The sequence below is a fragment of the Chenopodium album genome, chromosome 4 (assembly GCF_948465745.1).
Source record: "Chenopodium album chromosome 4, dcCheAlbu1.1, whole genome shotgun sequence".
Classification (NCBI taxonomy): domain Eukaryota; kingdom Viridiplantae; phylum Streptophyta; class Magnoliopsida; order Caryophyllales; family Amaranthaceae; genus Chenopodium; species Chenopodium album.
Window position 1 is genome coordinate 33,744,884 of NC_137837.1, and position 14,804 is coordinate 33,759,687.

The following is a 14,804-nucleotide window of genomic DNA, read 5'->3' on the forward strand; positions in this document are numbered from 1 at the left end:
TTAAAAGGGAGGAATAAATTAATATTTAGAAAAAGATAAGGAAACCGTAAAGTCATTAGCAGACTCGAATCAAGTCAAAAACGCGGTTTTTTAGTCAGCGCGTACGATGAGGCATATTGGCGCCAGCTGGCGCCACGCGTTTTGGTGTAGCGCTAGGCGCTACACTTAGCGTTTGGCGCCAGTCTCTGGCGTCAGGCGCCAATAGTTGGCGTCTGGCGCTAAAGAGCGCTGACTCCGAATCCTTCCTAGATTAAAACTGCTCTGATTTTGTGCATAAATAGCCCCCTGCCCAGCCAATTTTCTTCATAATTTCAGCAGATAAAATATTTCTTAGCTTTTAGAAAAATTAACATCATGTCTCTAGTCTCCAAAAGTTTTACAGTTTGATAGACCTTAGTCTGAATCTTTCCATGTTTATAGAAGAAGGGCTTTCCTGTTTTGCATGCTTAATCAATTTTTTCTTACTAGTGGTAAAAATAATGAGGGTCAATCAATTATATCCACTGTTTTAGAACAAATTGAATCAAGGAGAAATCCAATGCCTTTAATAGTTGGAGAGACTATGCTTAGTCTTGATGAATTAAAGAGAAATCCAAAAGCACCTTTTCGGGGCTCTCCAATTTTATTACAGGTAGAAAAATAATATTTTTAATTACAGAAATCAAAAATATATTGTTGTATAGTAATAATAATTTATTTGCATTGCAATTTTTACAGATGTGGCTAATGGAAAGACTGGAATTAATTAGCCCTCCAGACAACCTTGAGAAGTATACCCCAAATTGTTTCGTGAGAAGGGAGAAACTCTTCTCTAAGATGGGGCGCCATGAAGGGAAGAAGGTCTTCAAGTCTTGTAATTTTGCCATCAAGTGGGTCATCTCTTGGTGGAAAATAGAAAGGATGGTTGGTGTCAACAAGCAACCTTTCTGCCGTCTTCCAAGCTTGTCCTGTATGACTTTTTATTATCCCTACAGGGTAAAGAGACAATACGACCTACTTCAGACTATTACTTCTGGTGATCTTCGTCGTCCCTACGAGTTCCCTGTCTCCCAGGAAGTAGAAAAATTTGATGCTTACTGGAGCGCTAGACCTTTATGGGAAGTAATTACCCAAAAGGTTCCTCCTTCCTTGCCCAATGATGTGAAAAAGTGGCTTCTGAAGAAACCGTCAAAGGACGTGAAGACAAAACAGAGTAAAACTGATGTGAAGAGCCGTCTAGGTGACAAGGTGGTTCCTGATAAGGAACGCTTGGGTGAAAGGATCGAGTTCAAAACACCTATAATGCCTAAGAAGAAGAGTACTGCAAAAGATGAAGGAAAAAGGAAAGCTGACACCACAGAAAAGAAAGCTTGGGTGGAAAAGAAGCATGGAGTCCTAGCTGAGGGGGAAACTATTTACTCCAAGATTGAATGTAGGTCCTCTAAAGGATGCCTACTATCTAAGGTTATGGATAAGGAAGAAGAAGCAGACAAAAATTGGAAAAGGGCTAAGAAAGAGAAAGAAGATTAAGAGCATTGCTTAATTTCCAATTATTAGACTTAGTTTTTAAATTTAAAGTTAATTTATTTAAGCCTTATTTAAATTCCTTCAATAATGTAATTTATTTTATTAATGAAATTCCTGCTTTTTAATTAAATTATTTACTTTAAATTTATTTTATTAAAACAATGAAAAACGAATAATTAATTTTCCAGAAATTTTTTCAAGTACGGAAGTCGAAAATTTTTCGAAAAACACCGAAATATTCTCAGACATTTAACAGTAAATTGGCGCCACAATTTTGCGACTGGCACCTGCTGCGGCAGTCTAGCGTCAGGCTACGGATGCCTTCGTCTGGCGCCAACGTTCATCGGCTGGCGCCAGAAAGTTTTCAGTGACGCCGATGTTTCGCCGATCTTCTGTCGAATTTTTTATTAATTCTGGGATGCGAGATTGATCCGTGCCATTTATGGCACCTTTAGGCTATGTTTTCTTTATATTTCTATGCTCGTTTTTAGTCTTTTATGTCGTGTTTTTAAGGAATAATGCTTGATTTGCGTGTTTGTGTGTTAGTTTAGAGAAATGCGTGCTTTTAGTGGTTTTCTTATTATTTTATTCATTTCTCGGCTTTTTCCCTCGCTTCTCCGTTTGTTTGACTTGTTTTTAGGTGTGTCGAGCTTCCCGGGATTCAATCATCAAGGGGGGAGCACAAGTCATTCAAGGAATTTAACGGAGCCAAGTTAGGGAAGCCAAGCACGCAAGTCAAGCCAATCCAAAAAAACAAAGGAAAATGAAGCCTTACAAAGTATCAAAAAGGACCTTTGTGCATTGTTTCGGCCATATCTCGAGTTCTACAGATCGGATTGAGGTGATTCAAGTTGGGTTGGAAACTAGAGTTGAAGATATTTCTAATGATAGGTTGCACGCCTTCATAGAATTCCTAGATTATGAGTTAAAACCTTCCAAAGTTTACCCTGCAAATCTGTCGTAACCCATTTCTGCCATTTTAGGCAATAACTCTCCGCGGGCTGGCCGCGAGCTCCCCGTGGGCGCGACTTCCAGGGTGTCCGCGGGCGCGGCCGATTTCTCCGAGGGCGCAGACTTTTGGGTCTTTTAAGATTTTAAGTTTCTTTTCTCCTTTTGTTTATAGATTGTTTTGGGGGGTTATTATTATAATTCATTCACATAATTCTTAGTTTTTAGAATAGTTTCTCTCTTCGTTTGAGAGCTTCTCTCTCTAGATTAGGCTAGATTAGGAGTAGTTTTAGAGAGAGAAAGTGAAGGATTTCAATGGTGATTGAGAGATTGAAGATACAAGGGTGACAATTGTGTTCAAGATCTTCTCTATTATCAATGAGCATTCTTAACTCTATCTCACCTTATTGCTTTATTTAATTTCATGTTTGTTTGGTTTAATTTTTATGTTTGATTCTTGATTAGTGTAATTGTTCTTGGTATTTTGTTGATTCTTGATTTCCATAGTTGTTAGTTGATAGATGATGATTCTTGAATAGTTGTTTGGCTAGGAATTGGGTGAAACTTGTATGATTGATTAATTGTGATTAATTTGGGAATTGTGTTGATTGATTGTTGAGATAAAAGTGATTAGTGAAGGTTTTCATGTGTATAATTCAATTAGGCCTTGAGAATTATGCTAGATTGCATTGTAATTGCTAATGACATGAACAATTGATTTAGGAATTGCAATTATCAGTTGGTTTTGATTGTTTTTTTTTTTTTTTTGGTGTTCCATCCGGTTCACCCTTTGGGCTAATCCGGATTCGGGGATCAGTTCTGAGTGGTTAGGTTCCAGTCCCCTCCCGATTGTTGTTGCGGGGGATCGAACACGGGTCCTCCCTACCAAGTGTAGTCCCAATCACCACTACACCAACAACCAATTGGTTCAATTGGTTTTGATTGTGATTCTCTTAGTTTGTTATTCATAGTGAACCCTAGCTTAACAATTAGGAGATAGCTCTTTGATTCCTATTGATTTCTCTTATCATTAGTCCTCACAACCTTTGATTGGCATGCTCTTCCCAAGTTGTTGCAATTGACATGATTACTTGTTAATCCCCGTTCCTAGTGTTTTATTTCCTTGGTTACTTGTTTTGTTAGTTGTTAGTATTCTCTCTTACCTTCGTCTTCGACCTAGATTAGGCGCATAATTGAAAGTGCTTGAACATTACCGTTCCTTTGGGTTCGACCCTTGACTTCCCTCTATACTCGTATTTAGGTTTGTTAAGTGTTTATAAATTTAGTTTGATCGAGGGAAGATTAGATAATGACCTAGTTTTCCCCCCATCAGAGATTTAAAAAAAAAAATAAAGTGGTCGCACCCGTAAAGGGTTGCCTACGTATCCTTTCTTAAGGAATCAGACCAAACGTAGCTCTCTTAAGTATCCTACTCAAGTAATTATGGGTAGTATTTCTTAAGTTGGTCAAGATTTGTCATGTTCGAGAACTCATTGCCATCCATATCAGTTAATTTTGCTGCACCTCCTAACAGGATTGTTTTGACATTGTAGGGTCCAGACCAATTAGGTCTAAATTTTCCCCTTGGATCTAAAACATTTTTCCTTAATGCTTTTAACACCAAGTCTCCTACTTTGATGTTTCATGTGTTGACCTTCTTATTAAAATGCTTAGCCATACGAGTTTGGTAACACTGAGTGTGATGTAGAGCTTCTAGTCGTTTTTCATCGAGTAGAATTAGCTCTTCATATCTTGCTCTAGTCCATTCAACTTCATCGAATCTCTAGTTCGACAGGTTGTACGGCATCCATTCCATAAACCAAGAAAAATGGCGTATTTCCTGTTGATGTGCGAATTGACGTGCGATAACCCCACAATGCGAAGTGAAGTTTGTCAGGCCAATCCTTATAATTTTGCGTCATTTTCTCGATGATAGTCTTTAGATTTTTATTAGCTGCCTCGACTGCTCCATTTTCTTGAGGCCTATAAGGGGAAGAATGATGATGTTGGATGCCATATTTTTGTAGCAATTATTCATACTCGGCTTGAAAGTGAGTTCCATTGTCACTTATCATTTCATATGGGACTCCGTATCGACAAATAATATTTCTCTCGATAAAGAGTGTTACATGTTTTGCAATGAGTTTAGCGTATGATTGCGCTTCGACCCACTTTGTGAAGTAATCAATTGTAAACTAGGATATATTTGTGGCCTCCTGTTCCTGGGGGAGTGATTTTGCCAATGATGTCAATTCCCCATGTAGAGAATGGCCATGGCGACGTGTAGGTGTAGAGCAAGGATGGAGGAACATGTTGTAAATTGGCATAGATTTTGCACTTAGGGCATCTTTTCACGTATTGATGGCAATCCCTATTCATTGTAGTCCAATAATATCCTTCTCGCATTATCTTTTGGACTAACATTTTGCCATTTATGTGAGTTCCACAGATTCCTTCATGGACTATCCTCATTTCTCTTTGGGCATCCTTTTTTCCTACACATAAGAGAGCTCGACCCTTAGGTACCCTTTTATGTAGCTCGTTGTCTATGAGTACATATTGGGAAGCCAAGAGTCTTAATGCTCGTTTTTCTCTTTTGTCAGCATGGGGAGGGTATTCTCCTTTGGTAACGTAGTTGAGTATATCCGTGTACCACGGTTCTTTTTCTTCTTCTTTGTCTTAGTGTTAGAATCCAACCTCTTTGTTATGTATTCTTCTTTATTTTCCTTGTATTTTCCTTACGTAATGTCTCTTTAGTCCTTCTTTTTATTTTTCTAGACCCTAGGGAGAATTATTGTGTTACTGTCATTTCAACGTTCACTTGTAATTCTCTACTAATGCAATATAAAGCTCTTTAGGGAGCGAATGGTTATTCAATCAAAGCTCTCTACCCCGTTGTTATTGCTTTAAGACTTGTGTGTTGTTTAAGCCTTTATAGATATTGTGCTTGCCTTGTTTTAAAGCATCCCCCACCAAACCAAGAGACCCTAGAGACGTCCTCATTTTCGTCGGTTCCGCTTGTGCCCGCTTCGAAGTATCGGCCGTCACAAGCCCCGACTCCGCACTCGTTGTTCTCGTGTGCCCTCTTGAGACACCGTAGGTCCGTGTTGCTGTGTGCTCACGAACCTCCTTGCTTTAGGCTTGCGCCCTTGTCGCCAAAAGACGAGAGCGCGCCGCACGATCTGGTGTTGAATCACTCGGACCGTGACAGTTTGGTATCAGAGCCAGGTTTGCCGTAGAGATGGCAGAAGAAGGAGAGATGCATGAATACACATTCGAGGAAAGACTTGCTTGGCTTGAAGGCAAGTCCGAACAGTGGGCTATGCTTGAAGAAAGGCTGCCCAAACTCGAGGATATTGTAATAAAACAAGCCGACCAAATAGAGAGGCTTGCCGCTACTGTGGATGGGTTAACGGAGCAACTTAACTTCGTGCAAGGCGTCGCTGATGAAGCACAAGATAAATGTGCAACCTTAATGCGTGCCCAGAGAGGGCTCGGGGGAAGTGGAGGTGCCAAGATAAAACCTCCCAAGCCTCGGACCTTCAACGGCACGAGAGATTCAAAAGAAGTCGATAATTTCATTTTCGACATGGAGCAATACTTTCGGGTCTGTCAGTTGGAGAATGAGTTAAAAGTTGATACCGCCACTATGTATTTGGTGGATGATGCAAAGCTTTGGTGGCGCACCAAGTACGCCGACATCCAAGCTAAGAGGACGTCGGTGGATACTTGGGAGGATCTGAAGAAAGAGCTGATGGCCCAATTTTATCCCGAGAATACCGAGTTTGTTGCTCGCACCAAGCTCGCTGCTTTGCAGCATAAGGGTTCCATCCGGGAGTATGTCAAAGAGTTTTCAGCGTGCATGTTGGAGATCCACAATATGTCCGAGGAAGATCGCCTATTCAACTTTGTTCGTGGTCTTAAGGAATGGGCCCAAAGAGAAATTTGGCGCCAAAAGATTGATACTTTATCGGGAGCCATCGCTGCAGCCGAAAGGTTGATGGACTACTCCTCAGATAAAGGACAAGGTTTGAAGAAAGGGAATAGCGGGCCGACATCGAACCCTCCTAGGAACTCCGGACATGGCTCGCAAGTGAGCTCCAACAACTCGAACAATAGATACAATAGGAGTGGGGGAGAAGACTCTCGGAAGAGTGGAGCTTCTTCCTTCTCTAGTAGAGGAAGCACCCCTAGTTCATCTTCGGCAGCCAGGCCATTGACGTGTATCCTTTGCCGAGGACCGCACAAGTGGTTTGAATGTCGACATAAGGGAGAAATTGACAATCTCCAAAAGAAACTGTCCTCCATGTCCTTAGAAAACCCCGAGGGTGAAGAAGCCGATGAGGTAGAACCTAGTGAAGGAGAACATTCCAGGCTGGGGGCCATCCGCATGATGTGCGCTATGGGAAGAGAAGGCTCTGAGGGCCAACCCAAAAACTCTGGATTGATGTATGTGAATGCGTTGGTAAACGGAAAGGAAACTCGTGCCATGGTGGATACCGGTGCTACCCACAACTTCATTTCAGAAAAGGAGGCAAAAAGACTTGGGTTGAAGCTCCTACCAGAAGGAGGCAGTATGAAAGCGGTGAATTCAGTTGCCAAACCGATCCACGGCGTTGCCAAGAAAGTAACAATGAAGCTGGGAGATTGGAGCGGACAGGTGGACTTTACCGTTGCGCCAATGGACGACTTCAGCTTGGTGCTTGGCATGGACTTCTTACACTTTAGTAAGGCAGTCCCGATGCCGCATCTTAGATCTATTCTGGTGCCCGGGCAGCAACCATGTCTTCTCCGAACCTGCGATCCGGGAAAAGGGCCGAAAGGGCCCCTCCTTTCAGCAATGCAATTGGAAAAGGGGTTGAAGAGGAACGAGCCCACGTTCCTAGCAACACTTTCCACGAAGGAAGATGAAGCAAGTGGAGACCTTCCGCCTGCAGTTGCCGAGCTACTATCAGAGTTCCAGGATCTCCTCCCAAAAGACCTACCAAAAGTTCTCCCACCTAGAAGGACAGTGGACCATGAGATTGAGCTGATTCCAGGGGCAAAACCCCCAGCACGAAGCCCTTATCGCATGGCTCCCCCAGAATTGGCTGAACTCCGGAAACAATTGGAGGACTTGCTTGAGGCAGGCTTCATCCGCCCATCAAAGGCTCCTTATGGGGCTCCTGTGCTTTTTCAGAAGAAACAAGATGGAAGTCTTCGATTGTGTATCGACTACCGAGCATTAAATAAGGTTACGGTGCGCAATCACTACCCTATCCCTTTGGTGGCGGATTTGTTCGATCAGTTAGGGGATGCAGTGTACTTTACAAAGCTAGACTTGAAGTCTGGCTATCACCAAGTTCGTATCGCCGAAGGAGATGAACCAAAAACTGCTTGTGTGACGAGATACGGGGCATGCGAATGGCTAGTCATGCCCTTCGGCTTGACGAATGCACCTGCTACGTTCTGTACTCTGATGAACCAAGTATTTCGAGAGTACTTAGACAAGTTTGTGGTTGTGTACCTCGATGACATCGTTGTCTACAGCAAGACTTTGGAGGAGCACCTCGAGCACCTAAGATTGGTCTTCGAGAAGCTGAGAGAACATCACCTTTTTGTGAAACGAGAAAAGTGTGCCTTTGCGCAGGAAGAAGTCGGATTTCTTGGACACTTTGTGGGGAAGGGTCGATTGAGGATGGACCCAAAGAAGATATGTGCTGTTCGCGATTGGCGGGATCCCAAGAACCCCTCTGAGCTGCGATCCTTTCTAGGACTGGCGAACTATTATAGAAGATTCATTAAGGGATACTCAGAGATCGCAAGTCCCCTCACCGACCTATTGAGGAAAGATTGTCGTTGGGAATGGTCAGGGCCCCAGAAGGAAGCTTTCCAGAAGTTGAAAGAAGCAATGGTGAAGGAGCCGGTCCTTGCCCTCCCAGACATCACCAAACCATTCGTGGTCGAGAGGGATGCTTCGGATTTTGCTTTAGGAGGAGTGCTCCTCCAAGAAGGACATCCTATTGCATTTGAAAGTAGGAAGCTGAATAATGCGGAGAGAAGGTATGCGGCACAAGAAAAGGAGCTACTAGCCATTGTGCACTGCCTAAGAGGATGGAGGCACTACTTGTTGGGGTCAAAGTTTACCGTCCGCACAGACAACACCGCGGCGAGTCACTTTCTCACCCAACCCAAGCTGACAGGAAAACAAGCTCGGTGGCAGGAGGAATTAGCTGAGTTCGACGTGGAGTTCACCTATAGAACGGGATCCAGCAATAGAGTTGCCGATGCCCTGAGTAGGCGGGCCGATCTTTCTGCGATGTACAAGTTAGCGCCAATGACTGCAAGCAGCATTGCCACATCCGTTAGAGATCAAGTTCGTGCTTATCTCCCAGATGATCCGATGACAAAAACCATAACAAGGATGATTGAAGAAGGGAAGACTAGACGCTTTTGGTTGGAAGATGGCCTCATCTTCACCAAAGGTACAAAGCTGTTCATCCCCAAAGCAGGGGGATTGAGGAAAATGTTGTTGAAGGAATGTCATGATACGCTGTGGGCGGGACATCCAGGCTGGCAGAGAACCCTCAGTCTACTCGCGATGGGGTACTACTGGCCAGGAATGAAGGAAGATGTGATGAGCTACACCAAAACCTGCCTTGTGTGCCAGCAAGACAAGGTTGACAGACAGAAGCCCCGGGGCCTCCTTGAACCTCTTCCGGTACCAACTCGACCGTGGGAGAGTGTGTCGATGGACTTCATTAGTGGCCTCCCGAAGGTTGACCAGTTCTCTTCTATCATGGTGGTGATAGACAGGTTCTCAAAATACGCAACGTTTGTACCCTTGCAGAAGGCTTGCGGAGCAGAAGAAACGGCATCGCTCTTCTTTAAGCATATTGTGAAGTACTGGGGATTGCCAAAGAGCATAGTAAGCGACAGGGATACCATATTCACGAGCATATTCTGGTCTGAGCTATTCCAAATGATGGGGTCTGACCTCAACATGTCGTCAAGCCACCACCCTCAATCTGATGGGCAGACAGAGAGATTCAATGGGCTTCTCGAGGAATACTTACGTCACTTTGTGAGCGCCAACCAGAAAGATTGGGTGAGACTTTTGGACGTCGCACAACTTTGCTTCAACGCTCAAAGGAGTTCTTCTTCCAACAAGAGCCCCTTTGAGTTGGTCATGGGTCAACAACCTCTCCTCCCGCACACAGTGGCTGACTGGGAGGGCGGTAGGAGTGCTCAGGCTCGAGATTTTACAAGAGAGTGGAAGCAAAACACCGACATTGCGAAAGCCTACCTAGAGCGAGCATCGCGCCGGATGAAGAAATGGGCTGATCAAAACAGAAGGCCAGTTGATTTTGCTATTGGGGACATGGTGATGGTGAAGGTCTTACCAGAACAGCTGAAGTTTCTCAGAGGGAGAGATCGTCGCCTCATTCGGAAATATGAAGGCCCCATCCGCATCACTAAACGGATTGGGAAGAACGCATACAAGGTAGAACCGCCTGCATGGATGAGGATTCACCCCGTCTTCCACGTTAGTCGTCTAAAACCCTACCATCCAGATCCCGACGACAGCAACCGCAACGTCAGCTACCGCGCCAACATCAGAACCAGGACAAGAGCCACCCCTACAACAGAAGACTGAAGCTGCTAAGATCTTAGTGTAGATTTTGTAAGTCGACGAGGACGTCGACGACTTAAGTGGGGGAGGATGTTAGAATCCAACCTCTTTGTTATGTATTCTTCTTTATTTTCCTTGTATTTTCCTTACGTAATGTCTCTTTAGTCCTTCTTTTTATTTTTCTAGACCCTAGGGAGAATTATTGTGTTACTGTCATTTCAACGTTCACTTGTAATTCTCTACTAATGCAATATAAAGCTCTTTAGGGAGCAAATGGTTATTCAATCAAAGCTCTCTACCCCGTTGTTATTGCTTTAAGACTTGTGTGTTGTTTAAGCCTTTATAGATATTGTGCTTGCCTTGTTTTAAAGCATCCCCCACCAAACCAAGAGACCCTAGAGACGTCCTCATTTTCGTCGGTTCCGCTTGTGCCCGCTTCGAAGTATCGGCCGTCACAAGCCCCGACTCCGCACTCGTTGTTCTCGTGTGCCCTCTTGAGACACCGTAGGTCCGTGTTGCTGTGTGCTCATGAACCTCCTTGCTTTAGGCTTGCGCCCTTGTCGCCAAAAGACGAGAGCGCGCCGCACGATCTGGTGTTGAATCACTCGGACCGTGACACTTAGACTACTTGATCATCTTATATAGCTTGAATATATGCTGGTTTGTGCCTTTTTTCTATAGTAAGAGGCATTTTCTTGATTTCCGTAGGAATCCTAACCATCGAGGCTAATCTTGCCAAGGCATCAGCAAATTGATTTTCTTCTCTAGCTAGATATGTGTATTCTACCTTCTCTAACTGATAGGTTTGGTAAGGGGCCAACCTTTCGCTCCTTACTTTCCACCTTTTGGATATTTGATTGATGATTAATGAAGAGTCCCCGAATATCTGTAACTTTTTTACTCCCAATGCCAAAGCTGTTTCAAGGCCTACCAAGCATGCTTCGTATTCAGCAGCGTTGTTGGTAACATCGAAATCAAGCTTTATGGAGATTGGAACATGCTCTTCTTTAGGTGATACTAGTAGTACTCCAACGCCACATCTCTTTTGGTTTGAGGCTCCGTCGAAGTATAAGGTCCAAGTATCATCTTCAGTGACCATTAAGTCTTCATCTGGAAACTCATTGTCCTGTATTGGCGTCGAGTCTTCTATTGGAAAGTCCGCTAGAAAGTCTGACACCACAGATCCTTTGATAGCTTTTTGCGGCATAAACCTTACATCAAACTGGGCTAAATTGACTATCCATCTCGATATGCGTCCATTGAGCGTAGATTTCTCGAATAGATACTTGAGTGGATCTAATCGGGAGACTACAAAGACGGTATGCACTAACATATAATGTCTTAACTTGGTTGTGGCTCACACCAATGCGAGGCACGATTTCTCAAGTGATGTATAACGTGATTTATATTTGAGCATTCTCTTACTTAGATAGTAGATTGCATTTTCTTTGCCTTCTACTTCTTGTGCTAGCATAGCTCCCATTGTCTCTTTGGTAACTGTTAAGTACAACCTAAGAGGTATTCCTGAAAGTGCTGGTGCTAATACGGGAGGATTTGCGAGATAGGCTTTTATCTTCAAAGGCTTTTTGACACTTGTCATCCCATATTATTGGTACATTTTTCTTAAGCTTTTTAAAGATTGGTTCACATATCGTCGTCAATTTTGATATGAACCTACTTATGTATTGCAACGGGCCAATAAATCCTCGAATCTGCTTCTTGGTTTTGGGCGGTGGCATTGACATGATTGCTTTGATTTTGGTTGGGTCTATCTCTATTCCTCTAGAGCTTATGACATAAATCAAAAGCTTGCCTGAAGTGACTCCTAAAGCACACTTAGATGGGTTTAACCTCATATTATATTTTCTTAGCCTTTCGAAAAATTTTCTTCAGGCTACTTGATGACCTGGGCGGTCTTTTGATTTTACAATCATGTCTTCCACATATACTTTGACTTCTTTATGCATCATGTCATGGAGTAAGGCAGTTGCCGCACGTTGGTAAGTGGCACCCGCGTTTTTCAACCCGAATGGCATTACCGTGTAGCAGTAAGTGCCCCATGGTGTTATGAAGGTTGTTTTCTCCATGTCTTCTTCTGCCATGAGAATCTGATTATAACCTGCGTATCCATCCATGAACGAGAGAAGTGCGTGATTTGCTGTGTTATCCACCAGAATATCGATGTGTGGTAAAGGGAAGTCGTCCTTTGGACTTGCCTTATTTAGACTCGATAGTCGATACACATTCTTACCCTTCCATCTTTTATCGGAAATGGGACGACGTTGGCAACTGTAGGCGTCGCTCGTAGTGCGCCTACGTTAAAAGCATGTTGTGAATATGCTTGGCACTCATAGGAAGTGGGAATTGACATTACGATTAGGGACAACGATTAGGGACAAATAAAGTAAGGAGTCGCCAACAAGTTTTTTAGGAACTTGTAAACCGTTCACGGATCATAAAAGGCAACCAAGATAAAGGGACAACGAAGGCAACAACGATTGACCCGTGAAGGTTACACCCCATTCATAATCCATGAGATTACTAACTCCATATGGTTCAAAACCACGAAAGGAGGATCAGGGATGATGGTACGAAGTGAGTCATGGAGTCACATTCGCCCGTATTGGCCTCTACTCGATTCTTATATTGAAAAGCATTCATGTGATCTCAAAGGCATACAAACAATAATTCAATTCGCTCCAAACTATTATTTAACTAAATTAGTTCAAAATTAATGCACACATAATTCTAAAAATTTGGTGATCACTTGAATTAATAATAAGATTAAAAGGGATCCTAAACCAGTTGTCCAAATCATCTTATTAGTCGTGATTTTCAATTACATATTCCCTTTAAACATGCAATATAGTGATCAAAATAAATAATAGAATCAATATTAATATAAAAACCAATTTAATCATAATTCCAACAACGTAAAAATGTTAGAAAAATAATAATAATAATAAAAGAGCATGATCCTTACTTTGAATCTGTTTGCTTGCAACTACAAAATAATAAACGAGTTAGTAACTTCAAGGAAATAATAAAACAATAATTAAATTAAATTAAATGAAATAAGGTTGATTTTGGGGCCAAACCCTCAAACGATTCTACCTTTTACGCCTTGGCTTAAGGACAGAACCTCGAGTAAAATATGGACTCCTTTGAGTGCTTGAAGAAGGAATTTTGAAGTGAAAAGGGTAGGCTAGTGTTTAGGTTAATAGCATAGAGGAGAGAAAATAAGAATAATAAAATTCTGGTTGCCCCGTACATCAGAAATGAGGGGGTATTTATAGGGAAATGTGCTGAGGGAGCACACGGAACCCTAAAATGATAAAAAAAACCCTAAAAACCTATCTCGTAACACGGTCAGACTGTACCGTGACACGGTTAGACAGTACCGTCAAACGGTACATATTCCCGTGACACGTTACAGTTTTGGAGTGACGCGGGAAATTTTCAGAAAACGGAACGGAAAACGCGTTAAGGGTTTACGCGGAAAGAACACGGGTGTCACGGCAGACCTCCCGTGTCACGGGAAGTCCCACCGTCAGATGGGAAGGATTCCCGTGACACGGTCAGGCTGTACCGTGACATGGTCAGTTCCAGTCCATTTTTCCGTCTAAATTCATTTTTAACCCTAATTTCTTTCGGCTTTATAAGTGCCGATTGATAATTTCGGGCTTTTTTTCTGACTTTTATTATTCGGGCTTAAAATAAGAAAATAATGAAATAAAAATAAATAAAATATTTGGGCCAAAAATAAATAATAAAATAATAAAATAAAAAGGTTTGGGCTTAAAATTAATTAACAAGCTTGGGCTAAAATTAACACTATGCTTTTACCAAACACCAAGACTAATCCATGGACCTTTCAAAAATGAGAATTTAATAAAATACGATTTTTAAGCACTCTCGGGAGTAAATACTAAACCCGACCAACAATGGCGGTGAAAGGTTATTTATCATCGGGTTTGGTTTTTGGGAGACATTTTTAGGTGTCTACAGAAGCCCCCACTTTGACTGAGTTTGTAGAAACGTCAGTTTCGAAAACGATAGTCAAAGTAGTCGATAGGGACGGAGAAAGATTTAAGACGTTCTGCGATCCTAAATCACTCTGTATACGCCGATACCTGCAGAAAAATGTTAGTTCTACAGATAAAAGAGTAAATGGATAGAATACGAATCTGGCACAAGTGTGTCGGTGATAAACGAATTTGGCAGTTTCCTAAGCTTGAAGGAATCCACCGAGTGACATTTGTTGAAATGCTTCCCATGCTTGAGGAAAGCCGACTGAAGAGTTTGGTAGCTTTCTAAGCCTGAAGAAAGCTATCGGATAATACTTTCCATGCCTGAGGAAAGTCGACGAACGAATTTGGTGTCATTCTATGCTTGAAGAAATCCACCGCTAATGCCTTCCATGCTTGAGGAAAGCCGACAAAGGAATTTTGTGGTTTTCTATACTTGAAGAAAAATCCACTGATGATGCTTTCCATGCCTGAGGAAAGCCGACTTGGCGGTTTTCTATACTTGAAGAAAAATCCACCGATAACGCAAGCGGACTTGGCGGTTTTCTATACTTGAAGAAAAAATCCACCGATAACGCTTTCCAAGCCTGAGGAAAGCTGACTTAGCGGTTTTCTATACTTGAAGAAAAATCCACCGATAACGCTTTCCAAGCCTGAGGAAAGCCAACGATTGCTAAAAATTGATAAGTGTATGGTGGTTCGATTATCTC